At 36.6% G+C, this 13,412-nt stretch overlaps 1 protein-coding gene across 1 annotated transcript in view; it reads left to right on the forward strand.

The window, feature by feature from the left end:
* The first annotated feature begins 4,487 nt into the window (after nucleotides 1–4,487).
* Nucleotides 4,488–13,412, forward strand: part of LOC145675661 (uncharacterized) — a 33,324-nt gene continuing 24,399 nt past the window's right edge. Inside the window, exon 1 of the mRNA XM_081746230.1 lies at nucleotides 4,488–4,653. The gene's annotated coding sequence lies outside the window, so the exon portion shown is untranslated. The remainder of the gene's footprint in view (nucleotides 4,654–13,412) is intronic.

Raw genomic sequence — 13,412 nt, forward strand, 5'->3', positions numbered from 1 at the left:
ACTACTCTTACAAAGTGAGACAAGAACGCAGGAAGCTACAGTTTTGTTTAAATAATGCTAGGAGAGCGGGTTCTTATGCATATCTGCAGTTTAGGTACTAAAACATAAACGGGAGGAAATTTACATTATGGGATATGGAGAATGGAAAACACGAAAGAGACCAGGAGCGCGAAGACAATAGGACACCTATGTCGCCAGCAGAAAAGCCGGAGGTCACGGTCGTTCAACCTTCAACTGTCAGTGAGAAAACCCAAAATAACCGCATCCCTCAATCGTCTCCCTCCCTCTCAAGAAAACAGGCACAGAGTGCAAGTTTGGTAAACCGGAAATCAGACTACACCACATGAGAGAAATGCCTCAAGGGACAGTTCCATATAAGTACAAACAGCAATGACCATCTACCTAATCTTACTTGTGACCGTATTGAAGATAAAAATAATGAAAGTAGTGAAAACGAAATGAAAGTGAGAAAAAACCCTTTTCATTTTATTTTCAAAATGTGAATATGCTTAAGAGCAAACAATCTGAATTTCTTACAAGTGTACTATCAAATAATTATGATATAATTGCAATTGTTGAAAGTGGTCTGTGTGATAGTTTTTATAATTCGGAATTTTTTCATTGTAGATACACTGGATTTAGAAAAGATAGGAATCCTGAATTGCTTGGGAAGCCAAAAGACGGAGGGGTATTACGACGGTATTTAAAATCAATAGAGTATTTCATGTTAATTCAGATGACAATGAATTTGAATGTATTCTCACATAACTTGTGACAAATAGTGTAACTATGTATGTTTGTGCTGTTTATATACCACACGACTCCAATTTAACAATTTATGAAAATTTTTTGTCAATTCATTGAATCCAATTGCCCAGTAGGGAGCACTGTTCTTTGTATGGGGGACTTGAATCTTCCAGAGATAAATTCAAGTTTCTTATTTTTTAATTCATCAGGGGCCTGTAAAAGTCTTTTCAACTTTATTAATTTATTTGGTCTAAATTCGATTAACAATGTACAGAATGAGAATGGTCGCACATTGGACTTAGTAATTACTAATGTTGATGACGCTTCAATTGAAAGAGTTGAGCACTCTTTGGTTCCCTAAGATAGGCATCATCCTGCATTGGAAGGCTTATTGTACTTAAATCAACCATCAATAAGAGATAAACTGAAAAACAATTTGCAAGGTTTGAACTTTAGAAAGGCAAATCTTACTAAAATGTACAATGGGTACTAAATGCTAACTGGGACTGCTTCAAAGATCTGAGTGATATTAACTTGATTGTTGATAAGTTTTATTAAATTATTTATAATGCGATACATGTAAGTGTTCCCTCTAAGAAATTTTTGAACAAAAATTATCCCTGTTGGTTTACGTGTAATATTATTAAAAAATAAATGTAAGTCGTATCACCATAAAAAAATGTAGAAACGGTATTGGTGATGTTTCGTTTCACAAATGGGAATTTTGTAAACTCCGGAAAGAATTGAAAACAGAAAGAGCGTTAACGTATAAATCTTTCATTTTTGAATCGGAACACATGGTACAGAGAGATCCTAACCAATTCTGGAATTTTATAAAAACTAAAAATAGGCATCTTTCTACAGGTTTCCTTACGTATAATAGTAAGGAACTGAGAAACAATAATGATATTGCAGAGGAATTTGCTACCTATTTAATTCGGTTTATAGTAATGGCAGAGCGCATTACGATACAAATAGATTCATGCCTGATGGGACAGCTTACGAAACATTTGATATGTTTCTCTTAAATGAAATCGCTCTAGAGGATCTTAAGGAAGCCATAAGAATGTTGAAACCCAAAAGATCGTGCGGATCGGATGGTATACCACTGTACATTCTTAAGGGTTGTATAGACATTCTTAAGCATCCTTATAACATATGTCATTAAAAACAAGCGTGTTTCCGGACAAGTGGAAAGAAGCCATAGTTTGTCCTATCCTTAAAAATTTTATGCGAAGAATATACAGAATTTTAGGTCTATTTCTATTTTGTCAACATTTGCCAAGGTGTTTGAGCAAGTAATATTCAAGAGGATGATGTGTCATGTAAAACCCGTCATGTCAGTATATCAGCATGTCTTCTTAAAGAATAGATCAACATCCACAAATTTAGCCATTATTACAGATTTTATTGCAAATGAATTGGATAGAGGGGGTCAAGCGGATGTGATCTATACTGACTTTTCAAAAGCCTTCGATTTGGTAGACCATTATGTACTCTCGCAAAAACTAACGACTTTTAATTTCTCTATGCAAGCAAAAAGTTTTTTCGCATCTTTTTTGCAAAATCGTCAACAGGCCATCATGTATAAAGGATGTGTATCTAAAAATTCACATCCTTATCCGGAGTCCCTGAAGGTTCAAATCTTGGTCAACTCTTATTTCTATTAGTGATAAATGACCTACCGTCTTATATTGATTATTCTAACACTCTTCCATTCGCCGATGACCTTAAATATTCTCCAAAATAAATTCGCTTGAAGACTGTGCAAAACTGCAAATAGACTTATGTAATATTAGGGACTGGTGTGGCAATAACAAGTTTAAGTTGAACATAAATAAATGTAAAACTCTTTAGTTTACCCCCCCCAAAAAAAACACAATTAAATATGACTATTCTATTGAAGGAACTATTTTAAGGACACCTACTTTAATTAAAGATCTGGGAGTGCTATTTGATCCTAATTTAAGTTCTACTCGTCATATTGAAACAATTGTTAATAATTCATACAGAAGTCTTGGCTTTTTTATGAGAATTGGTAAGGAGTTTCAAAACGATGCTACGTTAATAAAACTCTACTTTTGTTTTGTGAGATCGCAATTAGAATATGCGACTCTGCCTTGGACACCAAAAACACAAAAATACATAGATATGATTGAAAGAATACAATCAAAATTCTTGAGATTACTTGCTTATAGAAAAATTGGCGTGTATCCAAAATACGAGTAGAGTTCAGAAATATTACAAAACTTCAATATGAAAACGTTGAAACAACGGAGAGAACACATGGATCTTTTATTTTTACACAAATTACTACATGGTAAAATTGACTGTCCCAATCTTACTTCGAAGGTTCAATTGCATGTCCCATCAGGTAAAGCCCGCGTAGGAAATAGCAGTACATTTTACTGCAGAAAGACAAGAACAAATACCCTTGCTAAGTCTCCTATATGGAGAATGATTGCTTCCTACAATGCAATTGAAGGAGACACTATACAAGAATAGGCTTAAAAATATGTGAAAATGAAAATATATAAATGTATAACCTTGTTTAAATAAGGGTAAATGGATTTGTAAGGAACAACACTTTAACTGGACCTAGAGCCTGTTGTGTTGAACAAATAAATAAACAGCTGTGTCAGATGAAAACATTGCCGCTGAGGAACAAATAATTCGAGAAAATCCTTTAACAACTTTGAAGGACATTGAATCTACAGTGAAAATTGGATCACCCGCAGTAACAAAAATTCTTCATTATTATCCTCGACTTAGGAAGGTTTTATCTCGTTGGTTGCCTCACACTTTGACTGAACAGCAGAAGCGCATACGTGTGGAATGGTGTGAGAAAATGCTTGCAAGATTTGATGGAGGCAATTCTCGACACGTCTCTGACATTGTTACTGGTGATGAGACTTGGATCTATCAATTTGATCCTGAAAATAAACGCCAGTCTACAGTTTGGATCTTTCCAGACGAAAATCCACCCACGAAAATGAAGCGACCGCGAAGTGTGGGGAAGAAGATGGTCGCAACTTTCCACTCCAAAACTGGCCATGTTGCAACTGTTCCACTTGAAGAACAAAGGACTGTTACTGCTCAGTGGTATACCACTGTTTGCCTAACAAAAGTGTTCCAGAAGCTTCGGGAACGGCGTCCAAGAACGATTGCATGGCATCCTGGTTCATCATGACAACGCGTCAGCACACACGCCCAACATCACAATTCAGTTTTTTAAAATCTATGGAGGCCAAACTTATGACTCATCTGCCGTATAACCCTGACCTGGTCCCGTGTGATCTTTTTCTGTTCCTCAGGAACAAAGATCGCATGCGTGGGTAGAGATTTTGCATCCCTGAAGAAGCTGTAGTGGCTTTCGAGGATGAACTTTCAACACTTGAAGAAAAAGACTGTCAACAGTGCCTCCAAAAGCGATTTCGAGGATGCAAAAGTGTGTACAGTGTATTGGTGAATACTTTGAGAGAATGTAAGTGTTAAATTGATTTTAAGTATGTAAGTTATTTCACATCTCAAATCTTTCGTAGTAACCCTCGTACAGGGTGCCGAGGCTTTTAGATAACGCAGGAACGTTTTCAAAATCAGAAACGGCAAAAAACCTGAAATATATGTTCGACTTTTGATGGTGATGAGTTTACTTAGTTAATCAGACTTTTCTACCCAATAGAATTAAGGTAGTGATTAGATCTACAGCCCCTCAAGAGAGGCAAGCGGATAGAGACTATCAAAGTTTGTATACTCTATGACGTCACTATTCATAACAGACAATCACATCTTCCGTATCAAAAATTAAGGATAAAACCTCACAGAAACAAAGAGGCGGCCATTTTGGATTAGAATGCCGAAGCTGAATTTGGATTAGAATGAAACCATTGCTGTTACTAACTTTAGGTACGTTTTCGTTTTGCTTATTATTTTTCAAGTTGTTTTCTAAAATATTGATCGTCAATATTGTTAAGGAGTGAATGAGTGTTCTCGTTTCTGCATATAAAGGGTGGCTTAGTGATTGTAGAGCGCTTTTTGTGCGGGGGAGCCTTTGGTTTGGTTCCCGGCCAAGCACGTTTGTGGTGTACAACATCGTGTACGTAGGTTTTCTCGGCTACTCGCGGTACGTCTCATATTGTCATTCCATCGCTTTTTTCATATTCATCACTTGTCCTATCCATCCGTATCCCTTAGCCTAAAGGCCATACCCCTGGAACGTTAAACTGAAGATTTTATTTCGGTCGTACGTTGTGGTTTCGCGTAGAAGAACATTGAATTTCGAAAACACATTACTCAAGCAGACGGTTCTACCAAATTTTAACAAATTTTCAGATTAGGTTAGAGCTTCGTATTATTTCTTTTGTCAGAGCGTGCTCCATTGCTATTTGCAGATTGACTTCAGGATGGTCAGTATAAATAGCGTGAATGTATGACATACAACTGCAGTGCATAAAACAAACCAGCTTGTGCTAGGTGAGCACTAAAATCCACGAATGCTATCTAATCGAGTCAGGGCAGGAGCGCCACAAGGGAACCCGAGCGGTAGCGATGGGGCGCGTCCGAATGAAGCACGAATGTCGGCGACGGTGGGTGTACGGAGGTTTTGGAACACAGATTCCCATGCAGTTAGCTATAATAAAGACAGAAAATAACCTGCCCTGCGTGGCTGTAGCCAGCCTTTACTCGCTAACATTCGCTCGGTAATGCTGTGCAAATTAAATATTAAACGTTGGTACAGAAACGAATGAACCTAGCTACTACCATATATAGGGGGACCTGTGTTCTAGAACCTTCACGGGTATACGCATAAAAATGGCTATTTGAAGAGCACACTTACACAAGCAATACTTTCACTATCACTCAAAATTCAGTATGCTATGCACTGACAGTAATTACTTATGTTCATACTCTTATTCGTTCACAATAGAAGTCTTGCATTGTATTTTACCTATATATTTTCTATCTGGTACAACCGTCTGCTCAGGGGGGCGCGGTGCTTCAGTGGTAGAGCGTTCACCTCCGGTTCTTGTGGTCGCTATTTCGATCCCAGCTCGCGCCGTGTGGACATTGTGGTGGACAAACACCGTGCTCGCGTGTTTTCTCCCGTTTCCTCTCACTTTCTTCATTCCACCATTTCCCTCATCTCTCATCATCATTGTCTCCTTTAGCCTAACCGGCATAATTGTGGGACGTAAAACTTAAAGATTTCATTTCATTTTCAAGCGTCTGCTCGAGTAAACACTTCGAAAATATTGAGGCTTAGCAACACTTCAAAATTGGTTAGTAGGCAAAAGTAGATGAGTACTGTAATGGTGTTCGGAAGTACCTAATTTATTCATTGTTGAATTTCTTGGGTGAAATGTTCTTAAACACTAATCCCCCTTTCCATTTCGCTGTAATAAAGAGAGAGAACCGTGCCGTTTGGGCTCTAACCCGCCTTCACTCGCTCCCGCTCGCTCGGCAATACTATGTGAATTAAATATTAAATTTTGGTTCAGAAGGGAAAGAACCCAGCTAGTAACCTATATGGGGGACCTGTGTTCTGGAACCTTCCCTAGTTTGGGGCTAACCTTTCGCAGATGGCTGCCCCGGATGAGATACATGAACCTGTTTTTAACATAGTATTATTATTTGTCTGTTATTTTAGTATACCTTACCTACAATTACTCTTGTTTCATTTCCGATGTTTACTTTTCACTGTTAATCACAAATTTTATTTTCGTGCTTCCTTCGCTCTTCCCTACATCCGTACAGTATACATTTATGTAGAATTACAGCGCAAAATTAATACCCACGAGCCATTGTAGCAAACCGCACTAGTCAGATATTACTAAAACAATAAATCCTTACAGTATTACATAAATAAAATATCAGTGGGTGTTTCCTCTTGTGAAAAACATGTCCTTACATATAAATTATAAAACTCATACAAAAATGCTTCTCCTCCTTGTTATTCCTTTCTGTAGGTGATATTTATATTCATGAAAAACGAATTTGTTTTAGCACAACATGCACTAAATAAGGACTTCCATTGCTAGTTGCAGATTGACTTAATGAGTGCTGAATGAAAATGCAGTGTGGACGTATGGTGCAAACACTATAGTGCATAAAACATGAACCCCCTTGTGTAGGTGGCTACTGAAAAGCACGAATGCTGTCTAACCGAGTCACGGAAGAAGCACAAGGTAGCTCCAGAGCTAGTGGGTGAATACGCAGGGAGCATATGCGTCAGCAACGATGGTTGTACGCATAAACGAAGATAATGGGAAAACACTTTATGTGGTAAAACACATGTCTTGTGTATTGCAAGCTCTGCGACACTTGTGTGATTACTTCGTACACTGCCTTGACATAACACTTAACTTTATTTCGTCTTTCTTATGGAATAATATGTGAAAGAGACTACTCATATTTCTACCTTAGAAAATACGTTAAATCCCGATGTATTTTCATCACTTGTGCAATGCTATTGTGGAATCCAGTAGATAATGCCAGTTTCTAAGCCATTACGAGTTAATTGCCTAATATCAAATAACAGAATAGGGTACGGAACATGGATTACTTGCAGGGTACATCGGTTTACATTCATATTAACGCTATACGCTATGTATACGCAATTATTTGGATGTACGTCACTGTAGCAACCATTCAGAACGTCTTAGGGAGTGATTAAAATCAAGGAAAGTAAAAGCATTTTTAATTAATTGACGTATTATTTTCAACTAGTAGCAAGTTTTATATATTTGGTGCAGATTTACAACAGGAATTCATACATATTGCATTTTGCTGTATTTTTCATTAAATTTACGTTGTACCGTAAACATTCATTTTTCGTAGATGAAGTTGCATTCTTCATTGCACGTGTTTGTTATGGATATAGATACAGCGTTTCTACATATGCTATAAAAATCTGATTAAAAGAACGGTATTTAATTTGATGTACACTACAAAGCAGGGTTGGCTGGTTTAAACCAGCTGTTTCTTTCTTCAAAGAAACAACTAGTTTCAACAAAAAGTCGAAAATAGTTAGTAAAAGTGTGAATGTCCGTAAATTCTCGATGAACACACATTTGTAGGTTATCAGTTTCACTCCCGTATATTATTCGTATTATATTCAGACCTAAATTCCCTATTCATTACTCACATTGCAAAAGCAACTTTTTTTTAAAAAAAAATAGTTTATTAATGTTTCTTTTGTGATTTTTTTTAATTCTTTGTTATTATTGTTATGCAATTGCAATCAAAGGAAAGTTCTAAATATTTTTTTTGTTTTTTAATAATGTTTAATACAAGGGTGGATAACTTAACGAAATGTGCAATATTTACAATTCGTTATCTGTTACGGTTACTATTTTGTAACCCATTTCTGCACCTAGTTAATAACGTTATTAGTCAGTGTAACTTTTAAAATGGTACGCTGTGAATTACGTTACAATGAATAACGTTACTCACTGGAACATTCTGCATTTTGGTACTGTAGTTACGGTCGTCAAGGGATTAGCGTTACTCGAAACACCCACCTATTTCGTACCTGCTTGAGATTGTTAAGATAAAACTAGTTCCAATGAATACCAGTTCTCTCTCGAACCCAAAGTGTTTTGTTCCTTGATTTTAGCGATATGAAACGTATTGAATTCTGCTGAACATTTTTGTGTAAGTAGATATATTTTTGTTATGATGAGTACCATTTCTATGTTTCTCTTTTCTTTATCGGTTACCTTTTGTACCTGTATTTCATTTTCTTCAATTCTAATGGTCTTGGAGTTACGCTTGTATAACGTTTAAACATCCTTGGCGACAGGGGGTCTAAGGTTGGCTTTAAAAGAATCTCCATTATACTAGTAAATAAATCCACATTTTTCAGTCTGTTTTCTATTTCCTCATACTTAAGATTCAGTAAACACCTTAGGCCCCAGGCACATGTCCTTTTGGAATAGCATTACCTTGATTGTTCTGCATTTAAAAAGAGGAAAAAGAGAAATGATCAAAGAGTGAAGTTTTTAATATAAGCTTATTGATAAGACTTTTACTTCTTGTGATGACTCTGCCGATAGTTGAGTTGATTTGGAGTTTAACGTCCTTTTCGGCAGCGAGGCTTTATGACACGGGACCTACTGATTAACGTAGAATCGGAACTACATGAGCTCACGCCGGGAATCGAACCCGGGTCTTCCAGGTCAAAGGCACGTACGCTAAGCGCTTAACTATGAAGGAGCTCACTGCCGGTAGTCACCATATATCTTTATTTTACAACAGACTTGCACTGACCAATGTGGTTGAATCTCGAGCTCACTTCCCACCAAGGATCGAACCCGGAGGTACATACACCAAAGTTACACATACACTGACCCCCAGGGAAGCAGGAAGGACATTTCATTTGCTTGCAAGCAATTTAGTTTATAAATGAAATACATATCATACATCAGTGGCATAGCGAGAAACTCATCAAGGGGTACCAACACGCAAGCATTATATATATACAGGGTCGCAGAAAGAATTTTCTGAGGGGGTGCGCCAATAACTACCAGTACATTTAAATTGAATTGGAATTTTTTAAATGACTTTAGACACCTGTGGTATGAATGAGGAAATGCTGTGGAAATCCTAAGTATCTGTTCTCGGTGAATCCTTTTGTTGAACTTTTAGAAAATTGACTTAAACTATCGATTTTGCAAAACTTCCCTTTGAATTAAACCCAAATCGAAACATGACAGAAGAAAATTTCGGAAAGTGTTGCTATTTTCACTCCTAGCTTCTCACTTTAGGTAGTGTATATTTACAAGGAAGGGGGGTGCACGTGCACCTTTACACTCCAGTAAATCGGCGTATTCCCACTTGCAACAGTCCTATTAGCGACAAGAACTGTTATCTGTCCTATGAGCGACCGATTCGTTCATACTAAGATAATGGAAGAAAATAAGGTTCTCTCTTCTTTAACTTGTTTCATGCTAATGTGATTTAGAACCTAACAAAATGTACTATGAAACATTTCGCTCTACCTGAATTTAATACGTGGGAATGCTCGCATTACATTAACAATATTTTATGTGTTTTTCCTAATACTATATATTTTTGAATTGATTCCTATGAATACATTGACTACATCAAGGAGACAACTAACTAAATTCAGAGTAGGTCCGCCTTTATCTATGGTTCTAATATAATTAAAAATTTCATGTCAAAATGATACGTAGCGTAAGTTTAGATTGAATATGTTTATGGCATAAGAAAGAAATCAAAGAGGTAGGGACGCCCGAAGAAAATTTTCTAGGGAGGGACAACTCCATGGTTGCTGTATCACGTCTGGTATATATGGTATTTAATACACATGGTTTGCTATATTACGTATACGTTTTTGTGAGCCAGGGGGGCAACCCCTGCTATCCCTTTGGGCGCCCATGAAAAAAAAAATGTTCATCATTTGAGGATATCAAAGAAATCTAAAAACACAACAAGTTAGCACAACATGAAGTCTGCTTCAAACTATCATTACTTTTCGAAAATTTATTATTTTAAAATAATTTTATTAGGATAAGTGTTCTGAAACAGTAATCAAATTTTTGCAACTAAAAATTACACCCGCCTCCAAGAAACGCGATCCTAGCCCCTAAGAGCATAATTAGGAAATTTTCAGAAGGAGTAACTCCGAAATGACTTGTTTTAAAGCTAAAATAACCGCACAATCGTATTTCTGGTAAAGTTCTAGGCTTAAAACACGTAACATGACTCCATTTGTATTCGTAAGATGGCAGCCATGATATTTGATAGCACTATCTGATGTGTCGGACCACTTAAAAGATTCATCATTCTCCCTCAACCCGTTCTCAACGCACAAGGGTGGTGAGGACTTTTGTTTTACCATTCATATTGATAGATTGTGTGGAATCTCCACAGTAGGCAGATTTTAAAATCTACCTAAAAAGCTAATTACAACCAAGAAAGTACTTATGAGAATCACTGGCAAGAGGGTGTAATAAAAAGGGGTCGGGATATGAAATAAGTTGAGAATTACTAATCTATACTGAATCATTCTGTACCCAGCGTAGTGTTATTAGCCAGGATAAAATAAATGAAAAGGTAGGTTGCAAGTAAAGAGAAAAAAGTCCTAAGTAATAAGTTATTACATGATTTTGAAATATGTTAAAAATCATGTTTAAAACATGTTTTTTTTTTTCGTCTGTGTTTTAAAACATTTTGAACATCTTTTTTATGTTTTAAACACTTTTTTTTTTTAAGTAAAACTGTAATTTTTCCAACCCTGATCTGGTGCCTAACTAATATAAAACAAAACCATGTACCAATTGGTCGCTAGGTTGGAATTTTCGATCGCCAGGTCGCCATTGCTGACTGAAAATTTCAGTTTGGCGATAGACATTTGCATAAATTATATCTTGCAAAAAAAAAAAAAAAAAAAAAAAAAAAAAAAAAAAAAACCCTCTATGATCTTGTTTCTGGATTCAGACTTGAGGTTTCGTGGCGTGCCTGTAATATATAGCAAATCAATATATAGAAGTCATTACATATGCCGGCACGAAAAGGTCAGAAATATGGCGTTGGAAGCGAATAACTGACAATGTACAGCGCCAAATGAACACATTCTCACACCCAAGATTATACTTCAACTCCTTCCCCTTCCTTCAAACAAAATATATTCGTAGTTCTTTTGTTGTTGTAAAGGCGAACCTTTCCTTTGCCCTGTCGCTTTGTAAAGTATAGCGATCTTCATTCTTTGGACAATGGGTTATGTGCGCACCATATTTCGTTGATATTCAGCCAGTAGTTACGGAGAAATAAAATAGAACATACAAGGCAAGTCAAGCCGAGCCTACCGCCGGCCGAGCTCGGCCATCACATGTAGTGATCTTTTTTCCTTAGATGATTGGGTATTTGCGCATCAAGTTTGGTTTATATTTAGCTGATAGTTACCGAGGAATAAAGTACTACATACACACATACATAATTACAGTACATCTGGAGTAAACCTACAACATCCAGCTTACTCCGGGAACTAAAAAGAAAAGTCCTAACACCAGGATCACAAATAGAACATACTGTATGTAGGCGGAATCCACTTTCAACATCGCAACACTAAGGGGGAGGGGGGATTGAGCCGGGTGATCCTCTCTGACTACTTCACTGTCAGACATGACCTACAGCTTAAGAGGATGTCTTCCCATCATCAGAGGCTTCAGAATGTTCATAAGATAACATGTAAAATTTAAATCATAAATATCTTTGAAAATACTGCATTTAGGAACTTGTAATTTTGTACAAAGATGGTAATTTTGTTGCCAAAGAGTACGGTAATACAATTCAGATGACTGTCAAAATTTTGCACCTCATTACTTGGATTAATTGTAATGCATTCTTCCATATTGAGTTACTGCAGGTAGAGTGAAACGACCACTTTCAAACCTCATGAATTACTACGGATGACATTCTTTGAAGAACAAATGCTGAGGAGGGATGTATTATGACAATTTGAAAAATGAAACCCGTGTCTACCCCTCCAGTTTCATAATCATTTACGCCTTGAGCATTCTCCCTTCCCACTCCAACCCCTTCTTCCCTACTGAGTTCCCACAACTTTACGACGACAAGTATCTGAAATTGCATTTTCGGCGGAAGTTGGTGTGATTCACGTGTCAACAAAATATTTCGTAGAATAAAGATAATGATCTTTGAAACCTCAGTATGGAATGTCTTTCCAATTGCTTTTCTACATCTTTTGTTGCTTGAAACGGATGGATTCTCCTTCGAAGCAGTAGCTTTAATCTCTTCCACTTACAAATGTACAACCAAAAAAAGTCTAAATGTTTCTTATATATTTGCTTATTTCTTTTGTTTTCTGGAAGGATAGATTTCTTTTCATTTTATAATATTTATCACAAAAACACATAGTACGATGTTTCTGTGGTTAGAACGGATTAATTGTGTGCAGGGATGGCAAAAATCAAGTTTTCGTTGTAAGCTTTTTGAATAACTAGAGTTTGGTTTACCAAAACTCCATTATATATTTACCATATTCGCGTGTGTCCGTGTGTAACAAAAATAAATAAATAAAGTATTTCATGGATCATCACCAAATTTGGCAAAAATACAGAGTGTCAAGAATTAGGAATTGAGTTTGTTATTTAAAATAGTCTTCTCAAACCGAAAGCGGTTTAAATAAACCATTTCCGGTTTGATCATTGATCATCATAGATCGAAAAACGTAATACGTATTAGGATCTAGGTTTCTGTTTCGTAAGAACATATTTAATCTCTATTATTAACTCTCTACTAAAACCGGAAGTGGTTCGTTCAACTATAGTTTCTCGTGTCAATAAATATTGATCTACATAGAGTAAGAGCGGTAAAAGATAGATGAAAGCAGTTTTCTCCAATCGAATAGCTCTCAAGTGTCTCAAAAGTACAGTGGCGTAATCAGGGGGGCTCACCCGGCTCAAGGTCCCCCCATTAGTGTTGTAATGTTGAAAGTGGATTCTGCTTACATGAAGTATGTTCCATTTGTAATGTTAGAACTTTTCTTTTTAGTTTCCTTAGTAAGCATAAGGGAGCTTGTAGTTTTACTCCAGATGTAATTATGTATGTGTGTATGTAGTACTTTATTCCTCGGTAACTACTACCTAAATTTAAACCAAATTTGATGCACAAGTACCCAA

Source organism: Thermobia domestica, chromosome 18 (genome assembly GCF_964235325.1).
Source record: "Thermobia domestica chromosome 18, izTheDome1.hap1.1, whole genome shotgun sequence".
In the NCBI taxonomy this organism is placed as follows: domain Eukaryota; kingdom Metazoa; phylum Arthropoda; class Insecta; order Zygentoma; family Lepismatidae; genus Thermobia; species Thermobia domestica.